The sequence below is a fragment of the Homarus americanus genome, unplaced genomic scaffold, assembly GCF_018991925.1.
Source record: "Homarus americanus isolate GMGI-L3 unplaced genomic scaffold, GMGI_Hamer_2.0 scaffold15541, whole genome shotgun sequence".
Classification (NCBI taxonomy): domain Eukaryota; kingdom Metazoa; phylum Arthropoda; class Malacostraca; order Decapoda; family Nephropidae; genus Homarus; species Homarus americanus.
Genome location: NW_024757351.1, coordinates 134,080 through 147,500, shown reverse-complemented (window position 1 = coordinate 147,500; position 13,421 = coordinate 134,080). Strand labels below are relative to the sequence as shown.

The 13,421-nt window shown below is 40.3% G+C and overlaps 1 long non-coding RNA gene across 1 annotated transcript in view; it reads left to right on the top strand.

The window, feature by feature from the left end:
* The window catches only part of LOC121857443, a 61,410-nt gene extending 48,678 nt beyond the window's left edge, over nt 1-12,732 (top strand). Inside the window, exon 3 of the long non-coding RNA XR_006087187.1 lies at nt 12,615-12,732. This is a non-coding gene — a long non-coding RNA (uncharacterized LOC121857443). The remainder of the gene's footprint in view (nt 1-12,614) is intronic.
* The last annotated feature ends 689 nt before the right edge of the window (nt 12,733-13,421 follow it).

The window sequence follows — 13,421 nt, the reverse complement described above, 5'->3', positions numbered from 1 at the left end:
AATGGTCACTGACGGCTCGTGGCGGGTTGAGTGAGAGACAGAATGAGAGACGGTGAGTGAGAGACAGAGAATGAGAGACAGAGAATGAGAGCCAGAGACTGAGAGACAGGGGGAGGGGGAGGCGCGTTTTAACTGTCTTGGGCTATTTGTTTGTTTGTTTATGTGTGTGTGTGTGTGTGTGTGTGTGTGTGTGTGTGTGTGTGTGTGTGTGTACGTACGAGTTACACAACACATTCATGACCTTATCTATGGCTCCCGGATATTATCGTCACGCCACCTCTGAACACCCGTGATATGACCTCTTAATGACCTTACGTTGCTGAGGCTTCTGGCTACATGAGGTCAACCAGAGGCAGGAAAGAGAGGTCACAGTGTTGCCAGTCAGTATGTCTACCCTGTCCCGGTGATGCCAGTCAGTATCTAGGCTGCCTCAGTGTTGCCAGTTTGTGTCTAGGCTGCCTCAGTGTTGCCAGTTTGTGTCTAGGCTGCCTCAGTGTTGCCAGTTTGTGTCTAGGCTGCCTCAGTGTTGCCAGTCAGTGTCTAGGCTGCCTCAGTGTTGCCAGTTTGTGTCTAGGCTGCCTCAGTGTTGCCAGTCAGTGTCTAGGCTGCCTCAGTGTTGCCAGTTTGTGTCTAGGCTGCCTCAGTGTTGCCAGTTGGTGCACTAATTCTTTTTCTCGTTTTTGTCACACGAAATATTTGCTTCATTTATACCTGCCGACGAGTGTACCAGTGTCCTTCACCTGTGTGGCACTAATGACTGTTTTTGTCTTGGTGTTTGTTAGTGAAGAATGTTTTAATTTCTTGTTTGTTTACGTGCGAATGTATTTATTTATGTTATATTCTCTTGTTTTTATTATTGGATTTTACTTGTATTTTATTTATTATTTTTAAAGGTATATTGTCGTTTAAATTTTGTTTTTTATTATTTTTATTTTATTTACGTTCAGAAGTATCAATTTAATTTGCAGTTTTTTTTAAGTATTTTTATAATGTTCTTTTTATTATTATTATTATTATTATTATTATTATTATTATTATTATTATTATTATTATTATTATTATTTATTGTTATTTTTTTTTTTTATTATTATGCTTTTATCATAATACCACCAATTTAATTCCGTTTTTATTATATATTTTTTTTTCATTTTCTTTCATTTAATTTCGTACACAATTTTCTATCTGATTCCGAGTGAAAGAATTTTAACACCTGAACTGAATATTTACTGTTTACTACACTGAGAGAATTTGCACAATTAAAAGTTTCTCTACATACCTGGTGCATTTTAGTAAGGTACAGAGAAAAGAGACATGTTAACGCTTCCTTCATTCATTTCTACCTTCTTTTTTTCTTTATTCATTCCCGTTCATTTATTTTCATCTTGTCTCTTTCACTCGTGGTGGTTCATTCATTTTTATCATTCTTCTTTATAGTTAACTCCATTTCTTTCAATTTAACCTTTGTGTGTGTCTGTGTGTGTGGGGGGTGTGTTGTGTCTGTGTGTGTGTGTGTGTTGTGTGTCTGTGTGTGTGTGTGTGTTGTGTGTGTGTGTGTGTGTGTGTGTGTGTCTGTGTGTGTGTGTCCTCATCACTATTACGACTGGTCAACCACACTCACCACACCTTTACCCTATTAACTAACATTGACCACCATCACCAGCATAACCACCACCACACACCATCATCAACACCATCACCACACACCACTATCACCATCAACACCATCAACACCCATCATGTGAACTGTAGTCAAAATGAACACTAAAATAGACACACTATCCTTTAATTTTACATATCCACGAGTCTCTGTGAGTCTCCTTGAGCCTCTGTGAGTCTCCTTGAGCCCCTGTGAGTGTCTGTGAGTTCCTGTGAGCCTCTGTGAGCCTTTGTGAGTCTCCTTGAGCCTCTGTGAGTCTCTGTGAGTCTCCTTGAGCCTCTGTGAGTCTCTGTGAGTCTCCTTGAGCCTCTGTGAGTCTCCTTGAGCCTCTGTGAGTCTCTGTGAATCTTTTTGAGCCCCTGTGAGTCTCTGTGAGCCTTTGTGAGTCTCCTTGAGCCTCTGTGAGTCTCTGTGAGCATTTGTGAGTCTCCTTGAGCCCCTGTGAGTATCTGTGAGTCTCCTTGAGCCCCTGTGAGTATCTGTGAGTCTCCTTGAGCCCCTGTGAGTCTCTGTGAGCCTTTGTGAGTCTCCTTGAACCTCTGTGAGTCTCTGTGAGCCTCTGTGAGCCTTTGTGAGTCTCCTTGAGCCTTTGTGAGTCTCTGTGATCCTCTGTGATCCTCTGTGAGTCTCTGTGAGTCTCCAGTGTGTACAGGTCTTCGAGAGTCTTATATCACTACCCGTAAACCAGCACCATATTTCAGTGTGGTGTCAGAGGTCCCGTGTGTCGACCGCTACAAATAACTCGGCCATCGATGGTGTGAGAGATAGATGACGGGGTGAGGGAAGAGGGAGGAGGGGAGAGGGTGAGATGTGAGGGAGAGGGGAGAGGGTGAGATGTGAGGGAGGGGGTGAGGTGAAATACGAAAAGGGAGATAAGGAAGGGAGGTAAGGGTGGGGGTGTTGTGAGGGAAGGAGGTGAGGGTTATACAATGGGTGAGGGGTGAAGGAAGAGTATGTGAGATATACAAGGAGGGAGGCCAGAGATTGCTTTTATGAAGTGTACTGTGTATTGTGTATTTGTCTTATCCTGTGTATTGTATTGTGGATGTTATTCACTAATAGTTTGTATTATATTCATCTACATAATCATTCCTACATAAATATAAATCAGAATGTCTGTAATCCAAGAACAACATTGTCTTACCTTGTTGATGTGTGAGGACAATGTTGGTGGTTGTAACAGAAACATTCACTTGACCTCAATGACAGTCTGTAAGGCAGTGTATCATAGTGTATATATTTTGTGTATACACTGTAGAGTATTTTTATATACAACACAGGTGATTGCAGGTGTGTAGGTGTGTATTTTCCAATATATACCAAGAATTATATAAAAATGCCCTTAAAAGTTAACTACATCGTATATGTGTATTTTCCTGTATAAATCACTAAGACAAACATATAAATGATACAAATACTAAAAATACAGAGTCGTAACTAGAACATATGTGTGTATGAATTTATACGTGTGTGTGAATTTATACGAACATATTTGTGTGTATATTCTCGTGTATGTCAGTGTTATGGTTTATATCGTTCACCTGAGTCACTAAACACGGCAGTTGTTAGTTCCACTTTAGGTCTGTGGTATTGATTTAATGTTATGGGAGACCCGGAAAAAATACGATTATAACTCTGTGTGTGTGTGTGTGTGTGTGTGTGTGTGTGTGTGTGTGTGTGTGTGTGTGTGTGTGTGTGTGTCAATCATCACAAACTATCATAATACATCAGGTGTAATAGTTATCCTCTCATGACCACTATTATTATCATTCAGGTGAGGAAGTGTAATTAACCTGCAGGTGCGGGAGTCGCCACACCTGTGCAACATAATAACAACAACAACAAAAACCTTTGGTAGCGAAGTAATTATCCTCTCGTAAACGTTTCTCTCAGGTCAATGACGTATATAATGGTGCATGACCTTAGCGCCATTAAGACCACAACAATATGAACGCCTTTATCCCTGTAGACCTCGGAAAGACACACACACAGACAGACAGACAGACAGACAGACAGAACTCCCTTATCATAGCAGGAGGGCGGTAATAAATCAGTAAAAATGACCAATAAAATGATATCAGACTCACTCCAATAAGCTATGGTATAAGAACACCCCTCCACCTCCCTGAGAGAACGATAGTGAGAGAGGAGGAGGGAGGTAATGTGGACGAATATTGCTTGTACTGATGAGGGAGGGGGATGGGAGAGATGGGAAGGAGGGAAGTGCTGGTGTAGGAAATGGGAGGGAGGAGAGTTGATGTGAGAGGATATGGGAGGGAGGGGAGGGTAGTGATTTGGAAGGAAATGGGAAAAAGGTGAAGAAATGGGAACAAGAAACACGAGAAGGAAGCATGGAAAGGTAGGAATACAGAGAAAGAGGGAGAGATAAATGGACATAGGAGGAGAGAAGAATAATAATAAGAAGGAGGAGGAAGAGGGGAAACACGAGAGGAGAGGGAAATTGGAATAAAGTGCTCAAGGGGAATTAATCCTATCACGATACAACCCTTTAAGGCGAATAGCATGGAGGGGAAACACTAACTGATAAACAAGGGAATAGGAGAGAAGGGGATCACAGGTGAATACAAGAAAGTGGATAGAAAGAGGTGGATAGGAGGTGGTGGATAGAAAGCTGTATAAGTAATGATGAGAACAGAGAAGAAGGGAGGATAAAGAGAGCAACAGAGAGAGAGGACGGTAAAGAAAGAGAGAGAAAGAAGGAGAGAGAGAGAGAGAGAGAGAGAGAGAGAGAGAGAGAGAGAGAGAGAGAGAGAGAGAGAGAGTACAGGAATGTGGGCGGTAATGCCATCAGAATATTCCATTGGGGTCGACTGGATGAGTAGAAGTGAAACAGAAAGGGGGGGGGAGGAAGGGAAAGGGAGGGAGGAAGAGGCGGAGGAGGAAGAAAAGGAGTAGAAAGAGGAGGAGGGGGAGGAAAAGGAAGAGGCGAAGGAGGAAGAGGAATAAAAAGAGTAGGAAGAACGTATAATGATGCGAGGGGGAAATAAGCAAACATAGAGAGAGAGGGAGATAGAAAGAAAGTAAGAGAAAGGGAAAGAGAAAGAGAGACACACATAAGGGGAAAGTATTACAGCGAGGCAAATTGGTAGAATAGGGAGATTAACTGATAAAAAAGGAAGATTAGGAAGGGGTGGAAGAAGAGGAGGAGGAGGAGGAGTATGAGACAGGGAAGAGACGGTTCAAGCACGTAGAGGTAGACAGAGACAGAGGAGAGATAATGGAAAGAAACTGTAGATTAAAGCATAGAAAGGCAAAATGAAAGAGAAACAGACGAAGGACAGGGGCAGACAGGCACATAGACCAACAGACAGAGAGAGGACAGGCAAAAAGAAACAGAGGATAGATAGACAGACAAACACAGAGAGGAGAGTGAGAAAACGTAGATAATGAAGAGAAAAACGAGAGAGAGAGATAGAGAGAGAGAGAGAGAGAGAGAGAGAGAGAGAGAGAGAGAGAGAGTGTGTGTGTGTGTGTGTGTGTACATGCAGGTGTCACTTGTATCACACCAGTCCATTAACGTAGACAGGAGTATGTCACGCCATCCCAAACCTTATTTATGGTGGTAGTAGTGATGGTAGTAGTGATGATGATAGTGGTGGTGGTGGTGGTGGTAGTAGTAGTAGTAATAGTAGAAATAATAATAATAGAAGTAGTAAATATATAAACCTCAATCGACTACAAGCTATAACCTGGATGATGTTGTCTGAGTAAAGTGTAGTGGTGTTGTGATGATTGATAGAACAGTTCAGGGAAGGGCAACAACACGAGAGGGGATTGCAGCAACACACACACTTCCTGGTCCCACTCAACCTCTGTTTATTAATAAGAAATCATATACCTGCGTTGTTGACATAGTTGTTCAGGGCGTGGTTGAGACGTGAGAATGACATAGAATTATTAAGACAGACAGAGAGGAGTTAGGATGATAGATGATTATAGAAAAAGACATAGAGAGTTAAAACGACACGAAAAAAAATTGTTAAAACGACACAGAATTCTAAACACCACGAAAAAAATAGAAACAAAAAACACAAAAAAATATTATAAATAAAACACGAGAAAAAAAAACACGATTAAATATCATATCAGCAGAAGGTATAATGACACGGCAGTTTATCATGATTACTAACAATGACGTCAGGTGTTGTGGTGTTAATTATCATTCGTGAGGTAGGACAGGTGTGTGGTGGAGGCCAGGTTCTATACTAAGTTGCTCCAAGGACATAGGTGATTATATCTTTAGTTTATTATAGATGGAGAGGTTCCTTGTAGGTGTTCAGCTAACCTCACTATACTGTACCTCTGCACTACACTACACTACACCTGTCACTATACCTCTACACTATACCTTTCACTACACCTCCCACTATACTACACCTGTCACCTATCTCTCACTACACCTCTCACTACACTACACCTGTCACTATACCTCTACACTATACCTTTCACTACACTTCTCACTATGCCGTAACCTTTGACCCGCAGTGATGACGTCAATAAAATTATCCTGTGCACTATATTAGCAGATAATAATAATAATAATAATAATAATAATAATAATAATAATAATAATAATAATAATAATAATAATAATAATAATAATAATAATAATAATAATAATAATAATAATAATAATAATAATAATAATAATTCGGGTAAATGTCGAAGGTTTATCTTTGAAACCCAGCCCACTAAACATGGGTCATTGTAGAAGGTTTATCTTTGACAATTAACACAGCCCGTACCAATTACATGCCTCCTGAACTCTGACCTTATACAATGGAGGTCACTAGAATATCCCCGAGTCCTAGATATTGAACCAGTGAATTTTGACGGTTTTGAAGGTCACAGGACAGGTGTCAAAGGTCAAAGATCAGCTGACTGAGAGATGTTTAAGGCGTGTGAGGGATAATGTTTAGTGGACTATGGTTTCTCCTCACTCTTGTTGTGGTTATGTTTGGTTAGGTTAGGTTAGGTTCTTCTGTGACTGTTTCTCTACACCTGAGGAGTTCTTGTCATATTGTCGTCTACCTGGCCAACATTATGGTTAATCAGATCAGGTGTGAGAGAACAGATACACCTTCTCTCAATAATTCTTATCTCTCTGTTCTCTCTCTCTCTCTCCCTAGTGTCTCCCTTTCCCACTCCCATTTCTTCCAACTTCCCTTCCCTTCTCTCCCCATCTTTCCCCGACTCTCCCCCAATTCCCTCATCTCCCCCCCATCTCTCTTCATCTACCCCATCTCATCATCTCTCCTCCATCTCCCCGTTTCTCCCCCTCCCCCATCTCCCTCATCCCGTCTCTCCACTCGAGCCAAAAGAGACACGCGTGAGCTCTTCAGAGGGAGACAGCGTCCTTATCTCTCTCCCTGGAGTGAGTCTCGCTCCCTCGGGCATGAAGGAAGGAGGTGCGCCACTCACTGAAACATCCTTTGTCAGCTTTTGGCCTCCAGGTGTGTGATGGTGCAGGTGTGTGATGGTGCAGGTGTGTGATGGTGCAGGTGTTTGATGGTGCAGGTGTGTGATGGTGCAGGTGTGTGATGGTGCAGGTGTGTGATGGTGTAGGTGTTTGATGGCAGGTGTGTGATGGTGCAGGTGTGTGATGGCGCAGGTGTGTGATGGCGCAGGTGTGTGATGATGTAGGTGTTTGATGGTGTAGGTGTGTGATGGTGCAGGTGTGTGATGGTGCAGGTGTGTGATGGTGCAGGTGTTTGATGGTGTAGGTGAGTGGTGGACGAGGAAGCAGTGAAAAAAGATGATAGAGTGTTAGAGGAGAGAGAGAGAGAGAGAGAGAGAGAGAGAGAGAGAGAGAGAGAGAGAGAGAGAGAGAGAGAGAGAGAGAGAGAGAGATAAACTTATCCCCTGCAATATGCTTTTTATACCCACCACCTGCCTGTGACATAAAGCTCTCGGCTTGTACTTACGTCTGTCTATTCTGCTATTATTAACTTTATTTTCCTTGTGTCCCACTTTTAATGTTTTCTTTCTTTCTTTCTTTCTTTCTTTCTTTCTTTCTTTCTTTATTTATTTATTTTTTTTTTCTTTCTTTCTTTCTTTCTTTAAACTCATATTTTTTAATTATTATTATTATTATTATTATTATTATTAGTATTATTATTATTATTATTATTATTATTATTATTATTATTATTATTATTATTATTATTATTATTATCGTAATGTAGTAATAGTAGTAACAGTTCTTATAGTAATAGTGCTAGTAGTAGTAGTAACAGTAGTAGTAGTAGTAATAATAGTAACAATAGTGGTTCATTACACTTCAATAGCCGTAAAAACCAAACTCGTGAACCACAGTACAGTCGCTTTAGGGTTTTTCCTCCAGTTCCCAGAAAACATTACTTTCTTAGCCTCAATATATTGCATCAGTGCACTAAGCTCCCCCGCGTGCTAGAGTGCGTCTAATCCATTAAGATTCGGTAGAGTGCGTTCGACCCATTAAGGTAGAGTGCGTCTTACCCATTAAGGTAAAGTGCGTATAAGCCATTAAGTTCTGTTAAAGCGCGCATAACCTATTAAATCCTGTTAGATGGCGTCGAAATCATTAATTTGTACAGACTGTCGAAACTTAGACCAGATTCACCAGCGGGCGCCAATAACGCCAGAAAATATGGTAATGTGACCCCATTTTGGCCCCATTTCAATACCCAGGAGCCGTAATGGGCACCAATTTCAGCCCGAGAGGTTATAGCTGGGCAGTCCTACCTCGCCCTCCAGACGGTGTCGAGATGGAGGTCGACCTTAGGTGGAGGCTGAGCTGTGTGTTTTGGGGTGTTTGGTTAGGTTAGGTTAGGTTTGGTTAGGTTAGGTTAGGTTAGGTTAGGTTGTGTTTGGTTATTTAGGGGGAAATGTTGTGTGTAAATATTGACTTAAGAGATACGTTATTAACCTAACCTAACCAAACCAAACCAGCTGAGTCTATTTACCCGGACGTTATACCCGGGTTATATTTCACATATACGAATATTAATCATTTAAGCCCGACAATATATATCCGGGTTAAATTACAGCCCTATCAATAATACCTGTAATATTATAAGCCTGACATTAAATCCGTGTTACATATTAATCCTCCCAATAATAGAGTCAATCTATTAAGCCTATCTTTATATCCGTGTTATACATTAGTGATAGCAATAAAACACTTGATCTGTTTTGCCTCACGACAATCTTTGATCTATCAGCTTAATAAATAATGCATTAATCTATTAAGCTTGATGCTATATCCGTGTTATATTATCAGTTTTAGGAATAATATACTTGAGTAATCTAGTTTATCATTCGTGTTATATTTCTGGGTTATGTAAAAGTCATAGTTCTGTTAATAATGTGGTTTAGGTACATGTTTTTATCCCCGTGTCATGTAATGTGTCATATCCGTGTCGTACCCGTGTCATACCAGTGTCATACCAGTGTCATACTCGTCTCATACCCGTGTCATACCCATGTCATACCACCATAATATGTCTACTGGCATAAATCAGGGTTATCTTAAAAGCAGAGGCCGGTGGCGCAGTATCAAGTTAAAGTAATGGATATATAAGAGCGCTTTTACCGACCATCTACACAAGCTTTACCTCCTTAACGTCACTCAATCACATCAGCCAAGACCGTGTTAACCCACAAAGTGCTCTGGGGAGATGGGTGAAATCTTTACTAAAATATAAGATGGTGTTATTATTATTATTATTATTATTATTATTATTATTATTATTATTATTATTATTATTATTATTATTATTATTATTATTATTATTATTATTATTATTATTATTATTATTATTATTATTATTATTATTATTATTATTATTATTATTATTATTATTATTATTATTATTACTTGTAAATTAAGCTGGGAGCTGTTACCTGGTTATTGACACCTGTCCTGTGTGTGTGTGAGTGTGTGTGTGTGTGTGTGTGTGTGTGTGTGTGTGCAGAGAGCTTATGTTTGCGTTTCCGTGTGTATAGGCATCTGTGTAAACGTGTGTGGCTATGTGTATATGACTTTGTGTATAAAATGTAAACTTATGAACACACACACACATACACACACATTGCTCCCCTTCTCTCTTCATTCATCAACCCTTATTGTTCCTCATACCACCACTATTCTCTCTCTCTCCTTTCAAAGTTACAGAGAAAGACAGATATAGAGAGAAAATGAGAGAGAGAGGGAGAGAGGAGAGAGAGACAGAGAGAGAGAGAGAGAGAGAGAGAGAGAGAGAGAGAGAGAGAGAGAGAGACACACTGCAGTACACACTGGGTCACGCAGCTCATTAATCATTTACTCCTGCAATATTTTCTTAATTTGTTTTGTTTATTTGTTCATTGAAGTTTAAAAATCCGGCTTAGAGAGAGCTGTCTGTCTGTCTGTCTGTCTGTCTTTCTGTCTGTCTGTCTGTCTGTCTGTCTGTCTGTGTATGTCTATCTATCTATCTATTGCTTTGGTCACTGGCCCTTAAAAGCGACTGTCAAGTGTGAATGATGGTGCGTGAGGTAGACTAATTGGGAGAGAGAGAGAGAGAGAGAGAGAGAGAGAGAGAGAGAGAGAGAGATACAGAGAGAGAGAGAGAGAGAGAGACACAGAGAGATAGAGATACAGAGAGAGAGAGAGAGAGAGAGAGAGAGATTGAGAGATTACCTTTGCTTGTTTGTGTGTGTTGCCGGCCGTGCCAACTCACTCATTAGACATCACTGGTGACAACACTTCCCACACTGTCATCATGTTTTCTATTGATGTTTTGAGATTTTGTGTGTGTGTGTGTGTGTGTGTGTGTGTGTGTGTGTGTGTGTGTGTGTGTGTGTGTGTGTGTGTGTGGGGCGTGTGTGTCTGTGTGTGTGTGTGTGTGTGTGTGTGTGTGTGTGTATGTGTGTGTCTGTGTGTGTGTGTGTGTGTGTGTGTGTGTGTGTGTGTGTGTGGGGCGTGTGTGTTCAGGTGTGTGTGTGTGTGTGTGTCTGTGTGTGTGTGTGTATGTGTGTATGTGTGTTTACAGTATACATTCAAACTGATAATCGTGAAGTATATATAAACATTTAAAATCTTATACAAACACGCTTATCATTCATACATACACACCTCATACAACATGCACGCTTATCATACATACATACACACCTCATACAACATACACGCTTATCATACATACATACACACCTCATACAACATGCACGCTTATTATCCAACATACCGTTCCAGTCTCGTCTAACTTTAATAATTAACTAAATTAGTCTTCCACTACGGGTTAGAATTTTATGTTTTATATGTTGACAAATTTTATGTGTGTGTTTAGTCACGGCAGAGAACGTAATAATAATGATAATAATAATAATAATAATAATAATAATAATAATAATAATAATAATAATAATAATAATAATAATAATAATAATAATAATAATAATAATAATAATAATAATAATAATAATAATAATAATAATAATAATAATAAAGCTTACCATCAAACAGAATAAACTAAATAAACGTAAAATATAAGAAAATAATAACAAAAACTCAAAGAAATAAAAAAAAGAAAATGGGATTAAACGAAAATATTGGAAGAAAAATATGAAAATGGGAAAACGAAGTAAACAAAAATCCTTGACCAATCAGGAGGAGCCTTGGGGAGGAAAAATGGCCGACCGATGGAAAACGCCTTGAGAAAAAATTATCCACTGGGAAATTTCTGCTACGTGAGGCTGTTAGAAGATGAAATAAAGTGAACTCCAATGAAAAAAACGAACGAAATAGGATAAAGAAAAGGAAAGAGAACGACGTGGACACAGCATTAAGTGATAAATCAAGAAGGAGAGGCGGGAACAATTCTGGATAGAGGGAGGACTAGCGTAAAAGTTTTTCGTTTTGGTTGGGAGTTTGTGTGAGGGAAGGGGGGAGGGAATTTTTGGGGGGATTGGTTGATGGATAGATGGATGGAGGGCTGGTTGATAGATGGATAGGAGGTTGAGTTGGTCTCTTATCTTCAATATGAGTCGGAGGATAGCTGGATGGATGGATAAATTGATGGATGGTGGGATAGTTGTGTGGGTAGGTACTAGGTTAGGTGATCCAGTACAGGTGTATGTGTATCATGGTCAACAAGGCCTCGGTCCTAATTAACCCCTATTTCTTCAGCCCTAATTTACACTAGGACCTATTAAGACTGTTAGGACGGTGAGGAAAGGAGGAGGGGGGGGGCTATCGGGACTGAATAATATTAGGTGTGGGGTCTAATTGAATAGGGCCTAATAGCACTGAGGGGAGGTTCATTTACAGCAGCAATAAAACACAAGTGCCTATAATCTGTTTGTCTTTTCCCCCCCCCCCTCCCCTCCACAACCACCACCCCATCCCTCCCCATCCCCCCACCCCAACTTGGACATTTTCACGGCTCGATAACCTAACATTGGTGTGAATTTTCCGGGTAATAATAACGTCATTGTGGTGTAGCGGGAATATTTAGCTAGATTTATGGGTTTGAGTTCGTTAGTGGTGCGTGAAAATGACTTCAAACCAACCCTGATGAGTCGACAGTGTAATACGTAGATAATTGTATGTATGTTAGTTAATTCATTTTGTACGTTTGTGTATTTATATTGTTGATGGGATAAAGTATAGATTTGTGTGTGTGTGGGTGTTGATATTTCTACTTGTACTTATGGCACTTTTCTGGCACTTTATTGTTACTTTACTGTCACTTTACCGTCCATTTACTTTAACTTTACTGTTACTTTACTGTCACTTTTCTATCACTTTACTAGGACTTTACTGCCACTTTACCGTCACCTTACCGTCACTTTACTCTCACTTTTCCGTCACTCTAGTCTCTTTACTGTCACTTCTTACATTTATCTGACTAAAGATTTACTTACTACATTGTTGAAGAAGAAGAACTGAAGTAACAACACTCCTTCTCTCCCTTAGGGTCGGCCTTGGTGGAGCGTGTGGAGGGAGTGGTCAATGGAGAGCTCATCCTTCCTTGTGATGTCATCCCGCCCATTGATGATAGAGTAGCAGTTATCCTCTGGTACCGCGACAACCATAGTCTGTACATGAAAGTACCTGTGACCAATGTGTGTGTGTGTGTGTGTGTTACCTCTATGACTCGCCTCCAGGTAAAGATAAATCTCTCAGGTATTATTATACCTCACTGAAGCGTCACCTGACTTAAAGACCTTATTAAGCTGGCTCGACCTCAACAGTATCTTATAGTCATTCAAACATTCATCTTATGAAGGTAGGCCTCAACGTCTCCATGATGACTCTTAGTATACTATGGTGACCTCAACAGTGTCTTATAGTCGACCTCAACAGTGTCTTGTAGTCGACCTCAACAGTGTCTTGTAGTCGACCTCAACAGTGTCTTGTAGTCGACCTCAACAGTGTCTTGTAGTCGACCTCAACAGTGTCTTGTAGTCGACCTCAACAGTGTCTTGTGTGGTCGACTTTAAGTGGATATTTCAAGTCTTAGCACTATTCACTTATCCTTGAGACTGATCCTTGAGTTCAACCTCCAAGTCTTCGCACTATTCACTGATCCTTGAGTTGTACCTTCACGTTAGGTCTCAGAAGCTCGAGGGGTGGTGGGATAAGATTCAGGTCAGGCAGGGATGAAAAGACGTATTTATTCTCATGAAGACTGAAGCTATCTTATCTCTCTCTCTCTCTCTCTCTCTCTCTCTCTCTCTCTCTCTCTCTCTCTCTCTCTCAACGAATCTGACCAATCCCCAG